This window comes from Paroedura picta, chromosome 9 (assembly GCF_049243985.1).
Source record: "Paroedura picta isolate Pp20150507F chromosome 9, Ppicta_v3.0, whole genome shotgun sequence".
Lineage (NCBI taxonomy): Eukaryota > Metazoa > Chordata > Lepidosauria > Squamata > Gekkonidae > Paroedura > Paroedura picta.
Window position 1 is genome coordinate 44,732,842 of NC_135377.1, and position 10,201 is coordinate 44,743,042.

A 10,201-nucleotide genomic window follows, 5' to 3' on the forward strand; every position below is an offset into this window, starting at 1 on the left:
AACGCTAAAAAACGCAACTGATTCCACTACAAAGGCAGGTATGCATAACGACGAATTCCACTATTTTAAATGGCGATTTTTCATTCCGCAAACAATTTGCAACAAAGATCCCCGTGCGAAAAGGCCCACAGTTTCCTGGGTACACCGGGGGCCAGCAGGGGCTGAGGCAGGCCGGTGCTGTGCATAATCGCCAGCGCCGGGTCTTTTGGCCCGCCCAGCCCCAACCTGTGGTATCCCTTCAGGAACACCACACGCCCTTGCTGGCTCCATGGAGCTGCTGAGCTGGCAGGGGCAACCCCCTGCCCCCAGCAGTGCATGTGGAGGGGGCCTGCCCCCCCCCACTCCTCCCAGCTCCTCCCCAGCTCCCCCCCCATCGCTTCGCTTACCTTGGCTGGCAGCGATCCAGCCCTCCTGGCACTGGTGTAATGCCAAGGCAGCCCAGCATGCCCCGTCCCCATGCATACACGGGGAACAGCAGGGCATCGTACTCTGCCGCAACGGCACAGTAGCAGCCTTTTAAATATTTGAAGATGGTTATCAGATCCCCTCTCAGTCATCTCCTCTCCAAGCTAAACAGACCAAGCTTTCTGGACTTCAGTGAAACTGTCCTTCACCAAAGCTCAATGCATTGGCTTCATCCATCTGTGCAAGCTGCAAATGATAACAGAAAAATAAATTGTTGTTTTTGGAATTAGTGAATTGGATTTTTTAAATTCAAATGTCCAATGGAAGGCATGCCAGGGAAAATCACCATTAGATTGTCACACTGTTCCCAGTTCTCATTCACTAAAATGTGACTGGGATGCATGACATAATAAATGAAGGGATAAGTAGAGAAGAAGAGGTGGAGCCGCTGGGTTTTTTATACCCCCATCAGACTGCAAGCTAGTTTTCTTCTCAAGGTTCTTAGTCCAATTATAGTTTTCTCTGGTCATGGTCTATGTCTTGCTACAGTTAAGCAGAGATCTACTGAACAGCAGAAACAAGTCAACAGAGTGACTCCAAACATGTTGTCAGCAAGCAAAACGAGGCATTTCAGTCTCATAAATAGGTACTGCCATATTAAATCCATGTGATCATGATCCAAGATGTTTCATGATACACACTAAATCCAAACAGAACTTTAAAATCAAAGTTGAGGCACAATAGACAGGAACATAACATATGTTGGACACATGGACATAAGATGTTCATACTCACTAGATAATCTTGTGAAGAAGTTGTGATATAAGTCACTCACTGCTCTTGCGTTTGGGGATCAGGGCACTTCTGAGAGAACAAAAGTGGACTGTGAGTACTGCTCTGCCACTACTGTTTCCTTTTTCCATAGCTCCTTTTTACCTTCTTGCCAATGCCTATTCACAACAACATAGCACTAACACAGGCTGCCTGGCTTGGGGAAAGGTGCTCTTTCACTACTCTTGGACTACTCAAACCACAGACATCCGCCATTTGAAATCATCAACCCCATGATCTCTTCGTGAACTCTTTCAGCAAATGGCAAGTAGCTGATTGTAAAGCAAGTATATTCAGAAGCCCAAACTTTAAACTCAGTCCCTAAAATGAATTGGAGGCATCTGGCTGTTTTGCTGTCAGTGGGTAATGATGCAGCCGTGTCACAAACCCAGATGTGATTCTACATTTCTGCAGCTGTTCTGATGGGAATTTCAATACCCAAAACATCTGCTGTAGGGAATCAGAGGCAGGGTACTCACACAACATTTCAAGACTGCTATTTTGGTTCAGGGTGGTTTTCTTTCCCTTTCACATTTTGTTTTGTTTCCAGTTAATATTTTTTTCTATTTTTCAAAAGGTTTAAAATCTGCCTATGCAGAAGTAAATGACAATAATATTTGATTCAGTACCGCACAAAATAAATTCCCAGAACCTGAGAGCTATCTCTCCATGTAGCTCAGAAATGAGGTTTATGGAGGCTGATGTGATATGACAGTGACTGTCATTTAAAAAAAAAAAAAGACAGAGAAGGGTAGTTCTTAAAATGAAGCCATTATTGTCTGTTGCATAAATATGTATTTAGATCATTTTAATAATGCAGAGATGTTAGCCTATCAGGTAATTATGTGTTTAAAATATGCATTGGAAAAAAGCTTTTTGTAGATGGGTTGCATTTCCAAAGATGTCAGCCATGTTCATGAATAAAATCTAAAGTAATTGGAGAAATGCATCATGAAATAATTACTGATAAAACATAGGCATAACACTAGCAACTAAAAATGTGGTCCTGCAGCTCTGTGTGTATATAATAGTAATATCTGGTTAACTCATTTTGACACCATATTTTATGATTCCATATGCAGGGGAAAAAAACTTTTCTGAAAAATGCTTGCATTTCACATGCTGACATTTTAGCCATTCTAAACTAACAATCATCGGAAGAGTGTATGAAATTATTACTAGACAAATTATGGAATAAAATAGATGCCTAAAAAATCAATACATCTCTGTATTTGAAAACTGTACTCAGGAGTCAGATCGATCTATTTAATTTAACCTGACTATAAAATACAGCAAAATATTTATATGCCAAGTTAATTCCTGGAATGAAATGCTATGACATAAATATATCAAAAATAGAATTTCTTATAGAAATGCTGACTTGGCAGACATGTGGGCAGCCACTGCTATAATTCTTTGATTTCCTGTAAACATAAGTAAGTTACAGAACTAAGTAGACACAAGATATGAAAAATCAATATACGGCATTGTCATGCTGCTGCTGGTATGCTGCTGCTCCTTCTACCTCTTGGACCAGTGTGTGTGTGTGTGTGTGTGTAATTGAACAATTTAGTACTGTTTGCAGGTGCCTAGTTCATATTCTGCATCTCCTTCTTTCGTCCCAGTTTTGGGAAGTTCATTTTCCCAGCACTTTGCCCACTACAAAAGACATGCTGTCCTACTAAGGCTACCGCATAACTCAGCTTCCTAACATCTTTCAGAGCAATAATAGTGAGATCCCAGCTGGGGCATTACCATAGAGACAAGATGTGCTATAAAATGGTCACTGAAGTGGGTAGGAAAAGACTATCAGAATTGTTATGTACAATGTAGACTTCATTAATAAAATGAATGGAACTTCACAAAATGTCACATTGAAATCTTCTAACACCTGTCCCATTCAGCACTACGCTGCCCTTTGGTCTTCATCATTATCACTATGCTCTCTTGCAAACTTTATATGAGAGTGGAACAATGAACAGGTGCTGTGAAGATGATGGAACTGCACAGATAAAAACTCTCAGAAGTTTTGATGGGGCCTGAAAAAGGCCATTAGTTTACTGAAAGAAAAAGACATGGTATTGCTCCCCACCCTCCACCATCATCATCATACCACATAAAATATACAGAGTACTTCCAATGACATGCTGGTCCTCCCCACCCCACCCCTTCCAGGGCCACTCAGAGGAGCTGGTGTACGTCCAGGAAGCACCAGTAGTTCTCCAATTGTCCATCACTGGGAGAGCTGTTCCCACTAAGGGTCAATCAGAGGCTCTTCCTTTCTCCGTGCAAGAAAGAAAGAAAGAAAGAAAGAAAGAAAGAAAGAAAGAAAGAAAGAAAGAAAGAAAGAAAGAAAGAAAGAAAGAAAGAAAGAAAGAAAGAAAGAAATTTAATTAAATGTATCTATATATTTATATACCATCACCCCCACAATTTGTTCTCATACTAGGTTGACACCATTCTGCCAGCCCCATAAAGTAGACTCTAAATTCAAATTAAGTCTTAAGAAATATATCCACTGGGCGATGCATGTGTAGACCTAGAATTTCAGTCATGTCACTAATCATTTGATGGTACGATATAACAATGAATAAACTACATTGCAAATGAGCTGAGAATGAAAGGGAAGAAACTGCATAAGAAGAAATGAGAAACAAGATGGTGGCCAGAAATGCCAATACGATGTTTTGGATCTTAACCAAATGGTAAACTGGATGTATGGTAACTGCTGATTGCCTCTCCTACGTTGGTCTACACGCACATGCAGAGTTAATCTACTAAACCATGAAGGGAAGGGCGGAATACAAAATGGAAAATTAAATTAAATATCTAATAAGCAAAACATAGCACATAACTAATTTACTGGGCAGGAAAACAATGAATGCTATGTTGTCATATCATATCTTTTGGTAAACATTAGCAGAGAAATGTGTAGGGAAGATGTAGGCCCCCATAAAATCTATCAAGGCCCAGATATATATTTCTGGACACTCTCCTACTTTTAATATTTTAACTTATAAAGATAATTGCTTTAAAGATTGGGAAAGAAAAATGTGCTCCATCCACTAGGACTTGTCTATGTGATGCTGTGGGAAGCTACACAGTTTCGGAAAAGCTAGAATTGAGAAAATCTAAACGATGCCGTCAGATATAAACAACCAAGGGGATTGTTGGGTTTAGTTCTAAAATCCTTTCTTAGGAAAACAAGAAGTATAAATTTTGGGGGGAGGGGGTAACAAAAATAAAGATATCTCTGGGGAGGGAGAGGTTAAAGCATCTGTTGGGGGGAAAGTAGCCTACAAGTGCCAAACTAGACTGGAGATGGAGGCAAAGCAAAGTGAAGTATTCTGCTTCTGATTCTCAGCAGCCCTCATTTATACCGCAGTTCCTCCTTAATAAAATCCATCATGCACTCCAAAAGAGTATCTAGGACACTTAGTTTTTATTCCACATGCATCTCATTTGTCTTCAGCAGGTTCTTCCATAATCTCATCATTATTGCTATCACCCTCTGAGGACAGCTGACTTGCATTAATCAGCCAGGCCTCCCTCATCCCTCGCTAGATTCTTTGCAGCTTTACTGTGCCCTTGGGCATCCTAACTTTACTTGAAAAATTAATAAACCTCCCCTCTCTTATCTTACCTTATTAATGTCTGTCTTTGTAACCCATTATCCCTGCATCTCATCAGTGACCATTTGAGGATGTGGTGATCACCAAAGGATTGTGCCCTGGTGAGGCAGCACACAAGAGTGCCCTACATAAATGCAAAAGAGGAAGTTCAAAGCCCAGCTTTGTTGTTTACTAGTCTGAATGGTTGATGAAGTGAATATATGGGAATTGTTAAGATTCAACGGATGGCCATTAAAGCCCATCAGATAATTCCCTGCTGCCGTATCCATCCCTGGTTCTCTTTCGCTGCTGCTGCTGCTGCTGCTGCTGCTGCTGCTGCGGTGGCGGCAGCTTCTTCCTGCACCCAGCGCATCTTCTCCCAGAACTCCATTTTTCTTTCTCTCACTGACAACTTTGGATTTGTCAGCCGCACGGTGTTCTGAAGTACTGCTACACTAATCACTCGTGTTTGCATGCCATTTTGGTGGGTTGTCGGTCATGGTCTGTAGTTATACGGGCTGTCTCCCTTGCTTACTTAAAAGTACAATCCAATTGAAAATAAAGATTGTGCAGGTTTGCTCATTTCACACAGTGAGAGCAGCTGGTAAGTGTCTTTTGCAATTCATCAGAGGCCTCCCCGACCACCTGCTCTTGGCATCCTGCAAACAGCTGGCTCTGTGTATGTACCATAAGCTATTATCTTACTCAATAAATAATGAAATAAAGAAAGAAACCAGGATGGAGTCATTTCTTTGCAAATAAAATTAATCGATTACCATCCATCTTTCCCCATTCTAGAACAGAGCCGCCGAGTTAAAACTCTTTCAGCATCAGATCAGCACAGCCTGACACACATGCAAGTGCATGTATAATCATATAACTAGGCAACAAGCAAAGTCTTAAGGCACTACAGTTTCGTTTTCTAAAAACTGCTGCATTTATGAAGACCATTGGGAGAGTTTGTAGAATTTCAGCTAATTTCACCAGATGTCCCTCTATTGAGAGGTAGTTATATTTTTCAAAGATTCTTCTACTTTATATTTCCAACATTAACTTACCAGTCCTGGATCCTCTTCTTTCTCTTGTTCTTGGTGGATTAGATCATTTCCATGTTTTCTATCTGCCTTGTTGTTGCCCCTGTCAAGTCACAGCAAACTTATGCTGACCCTGTAGGGTCTGCAAGACAAGAGACCTTCAGAGGTGGCTTTCCATTGCCTGCCTCCATGTCATGGCCCTGGTATTCCTTGGTGGTCTCCCATCTAAAGACTAACAAAGGCTGGCCCTGCTTAGCTTCCATGGTCAGATGAGATCAGACTAACTTTTGAATTAAGCAAGGAATTAGAGAAAATTGTCAGGCCTGATCAAGGTTGCTTTGATCTGCGCGTAAAGCAGACATTCCAGCATGCAGTTTGACTCTAGCATACACTTGATGCTCTTCTGTAAGAAATCTAGATGTGCATTGCTGTAGGTACTGCATATTGTTTGTGCGGGTACTCATCAAAAATGCAGAATCCTCATTTATTCTCTGGTGCATCTCATCACATCTTGCAATAACAGCTACAGCTGGATTTGTGGTAAGAGGTATCACAACTGTGCAGATTATGCAGCAATTTTTTTTTGAAAGTTCAAAAAGTTCACGACAGCCCTGTTGGTGGTGTTTCCTCATCTTTTATGTGGGGAACTAAGCTGAAAGCAGTTTGAATAAGGCTATATAGTAAAGCCACGATGAAGGCAGGATATGGACTACAGAGAGTTCTGATTCTCAGGTCTGATTTCTCTTTGATGCTACATTAGCTGCCTCTAGCCTGACAAGGAACTCAATAAGTGTCCAGGATAGCAACTGTATTAAAGCCATTTGACCTTTATGGTTTTATATTGCTTTTTGTTGTTATTTTTTTAAGTTATAACTTCTTTTATTATTGTTTTTCATTTCATAGGCCACTTTGGTTACCATTTTGTGAGGAGGAGGAACAAATATCTACAATAAATAGGCTTTGTTAAAATGTGACTACATGTTTGCCTTCTTTTCCTTCAAGATGCTCAGAGCAAAGTGGTACTTTTCTGTGCAGTTTCATTATCTTGATGATGTTGGGAGGCAGCCTGATGAGAGGGGGCGGCTGACCCACAGTGTGCTGGGCTGCTGCAAACAGGCAACATCCAGAAGCGTAGTCCAACCATCTGGTCCAAGGTCAAGATCTGCAAAGCAGGGGACAGGCGGGATATCAGGCACCGCCAGTGTCATAGCAGGATGCATAGTTGCTTCCACACTGGCTTGGTCTTCCAGATAAACATAAATAGGCATCTCTGCGGGCTCAGTCATCATCTTGAGAAGACTTGTCTCCTTGCGGGAATTGGTGATAGGCTAAAAGCTGTGCACTGCATCTTTTAGGTGTTAGTTCCCACCCTGTGATTATCTGCAGCTGTCTCGAGGCAGCTGTCAGTCTGATGAGATACAGCTGGTCCTGAGTAGGGTTGGCAACTGGTCTAAGGAGCTTTTGCAGGCACACCTAGCTTGGAGCAGCCTGCTCTTTGGGCTTGAGTATGGCAGACAGGACAGGCTGTTAGGCTGTGGTCTTTCTGCCTGAGAGGCCTGAACAGCCTGCTCTTCTAATACCCCATAATTCAGCTTACCCTCTAAGGAGTCCCTGCTGGTCTGAGGGTGATTCATGGCACACGGAGTATGATTCATAGTTGAGCATGAATTTGAACTCAGGTTTCCCCAGTCTAACAGTTGGACTGGTACTCCCCACTCAATCTTGATTGTACCTGGTATATTTTATCATGTCCTTCTCGGAAAAGGAATAAAGAATGATATTATTGAATAAGTCCTTACATTTCTCAAATATATTTGATCAGTTTTAATTATATACATAACTGTAGCAAATAGAAGCAATGTGCAGCATTCATAATTTTAATGAGAAATTTTAAATGTAGGGTTTTTTCTTTTTAAATAGATGAACTGCAACTATCCCTATTAATTTAATTTATTTTATTTGGGACAATGTGCCTGTAATGTAATATGTAATGTAATCTTGAATTTAACTCCCTGGTCTCAGGACAAGATAGTTGCCAGCACAGCTTGTCACTTGCAAGGGTGTTTCCATACTTGGGTGGAGATGGATGGGGCCAGCAACAACTGGGAAAGTGTCAGCCATCAATTACTAACATGGACGGTTTTATTTCTCTAATGTTTTTGTGAACCACAACTGAACTCAAAAGGACTGATTTTAGGAAACAATTATCATATGGCATCATATGGCTTAATTTGGATGTTGTAACACAGTTTACTAATTTACCATAATTAGCTTTTGCCTTATATCTCCACTGTTATGATGGTTGTTCATTAGTCTGAGGAAGAGTGCATGCACTCGAAAGCTCATGCCTTGAATAAATCTTTGTTGGTCTTAAAGGTGCTACTGGACTCTATTTTTTGTTGTGCAACTATCCTTTGTTCTCTTCTGGACTTTGTTATGTGGAACATGAAGAGGAAGAGAACTCACATAGTTTAACCAACATAGGTATTTAAATAATAAGTGTAGAAAATATGAAAAAGAAGTATGGGGGTTGTAAATACCACACCCACCCCATAAATTAAAACATTTTCTACTAGTGAAGTAACTCTATAGAAAATGAAAGCAGCACAATAAGGCCAGGCACAACAAAGAGAAAGAATTGTGTATTCCAGAGGCATTTCCAGAAAATGCAGAAAGATTAACCTAAAGGCTGTGTTTTCATTGTGTTTTTTCTGTTGATTCCATCAACTATTTAAAATCATCAGTGAACCTCTGTTTGCAAAGAGATTCTCTCTTTTAGCAAAGGTGTCAAAAGACACCTTTAGACTTCTTCCCAGTTATCTACAAATATAATCACATGGGGTGCCTCTGCATGGCTGCTTTTTCTCAATGCAAAGAGGTGTCAACTATACCAATTAGATTGTGAATTTCTACCTCATCATCAGTGGCCACAAAAATGAGGCAGAAATTCTCTGCATGATAAAGACCACTGGCATTTCTACATGTGGCTCCCAGGCCATGCAAAAGTTGCTTCTAGAGACTTTCAGACAAAATATGGTTTGCTATATTACAGGAACAAATCTGATGTGCCTGTAGGCTAGTGCACTTCTTCCCCTTCTTGCCAATAGGGGCTAGTTAGGAAAGGCTTTTGAATTCCTCCAAACCTCAAACTACTGTTTGCTTTCTTTCCTGTGAATCAGAATTTCAAATGGTAGGCCTGGTTTGCAGTCATGCTTTGCAGGGAACACCACAGCAAATGATAGTTTGTGATAGCTCACCCTCTCCCCCCCCCCACACACACACACCCATCCACAACGAGGCACAAGGAGAAGCCAGAATTTTTCACTTGCCCCAACACACTGCAGCAGGAAGCTGCTCCTGTCCTCCTCACACTGAAATGGGGGAGGGGCAGCAAGAGGCAGAGGGCCACTGCCTATCTTCCTTAGCCTTCCCCCACAGAGGCAAGGGGAGGCAGGAGGCCACCACCTGTCCTCCTCTCCCACAATCCATGTTAGGCAAGGCTCAGTATGACAATACAGTAGGGAAGCTGGTATCCACCATCCCCCTGGACCATCCCTCCTGTCAGACCAAGGCAAGGCAGAAAACTGGTGCCCAACCTCTTTAGACCACTACCATTAACTTGGTGAGAAGTAATGGGGAAGCTGCCTGCCTGCTTTACACCCCTTTGCAGCCGGGCAATGAGGGAAGGCAGGAAGCCACTTCTTGCCCTCCTCACCACCACCAGTTCACACCAAGGTAGTGAGGAGAAACAGGAAGGTGCTTCCCCCTCTTCTTATTCCCCACATACATGAAGGAAAGGGAATGTAGTGAGGAGAGGCAGAAAGCCAATGCCTGTCCTCCTCACCCCCTGGCAAGATAAGGAAGCAAAACAGAGAGAAGAAAGAAGAGGGCTGGAGGGGGCTCTTGTCCACCCATCACCTACTCCTGGTTCTGCCCTGGCCAAGTAGAGAAGGAAAAAGCAGGCCCTAAGGGCTGTTGCTTGCAGAGGGCTACAGGGCCAGGGGTTGTCTCTGGGCTGCCACTTGCCTTCAAACTCATTGGGGAACAGCACCTCTGGTCCCTAGTGAACAGGCCATCTCTGACCACAGATTCAGCAGCACTTATTAATCTGCCCTATGTATGGGGATATCACATGACTAGATGATCCCCTAGATTCATTCCTATAGAACAAACCATGGCAAGTCATTAGTTTGAACCTAGTGAGAATACTCCATATAATAAATGTGGTGTGTTGATCAACATTGATCCTGTGCAGTAGAACAAGAGATTTTTGCCAGTAGATGTCTCCTACAGTAGATCTTGCATGTGTGGTTCTTCTCA

At 42.0% G+C, this 10,201-nt stretch overlaps 1 long non-coding RNA gene across 1 annotated transcript; it reads right to left on the reverse strand.

Moving 5' to 3' along the window:
- Nucleotides 1-392: 392 nt before the first annotated feature.
- LOC143844258 (uncharacterized) lies at nucleotides 393-5,007 on the reverse strand. The gene is made up of 3 exons (XR_013233897.1): nucleotides 4,880-5,007; nucleotides 1,201-1,269; nucleotides 393-651 (listed from the first exon to the last, which is right to left on the reverse strand). It is a non-coding gene; the product is annotated as an uncharacterized LOC143844258 (long non-coding RNA).
- Nucleotides 5,008-10,201: the final 5,194 nt, after the last annotated feature.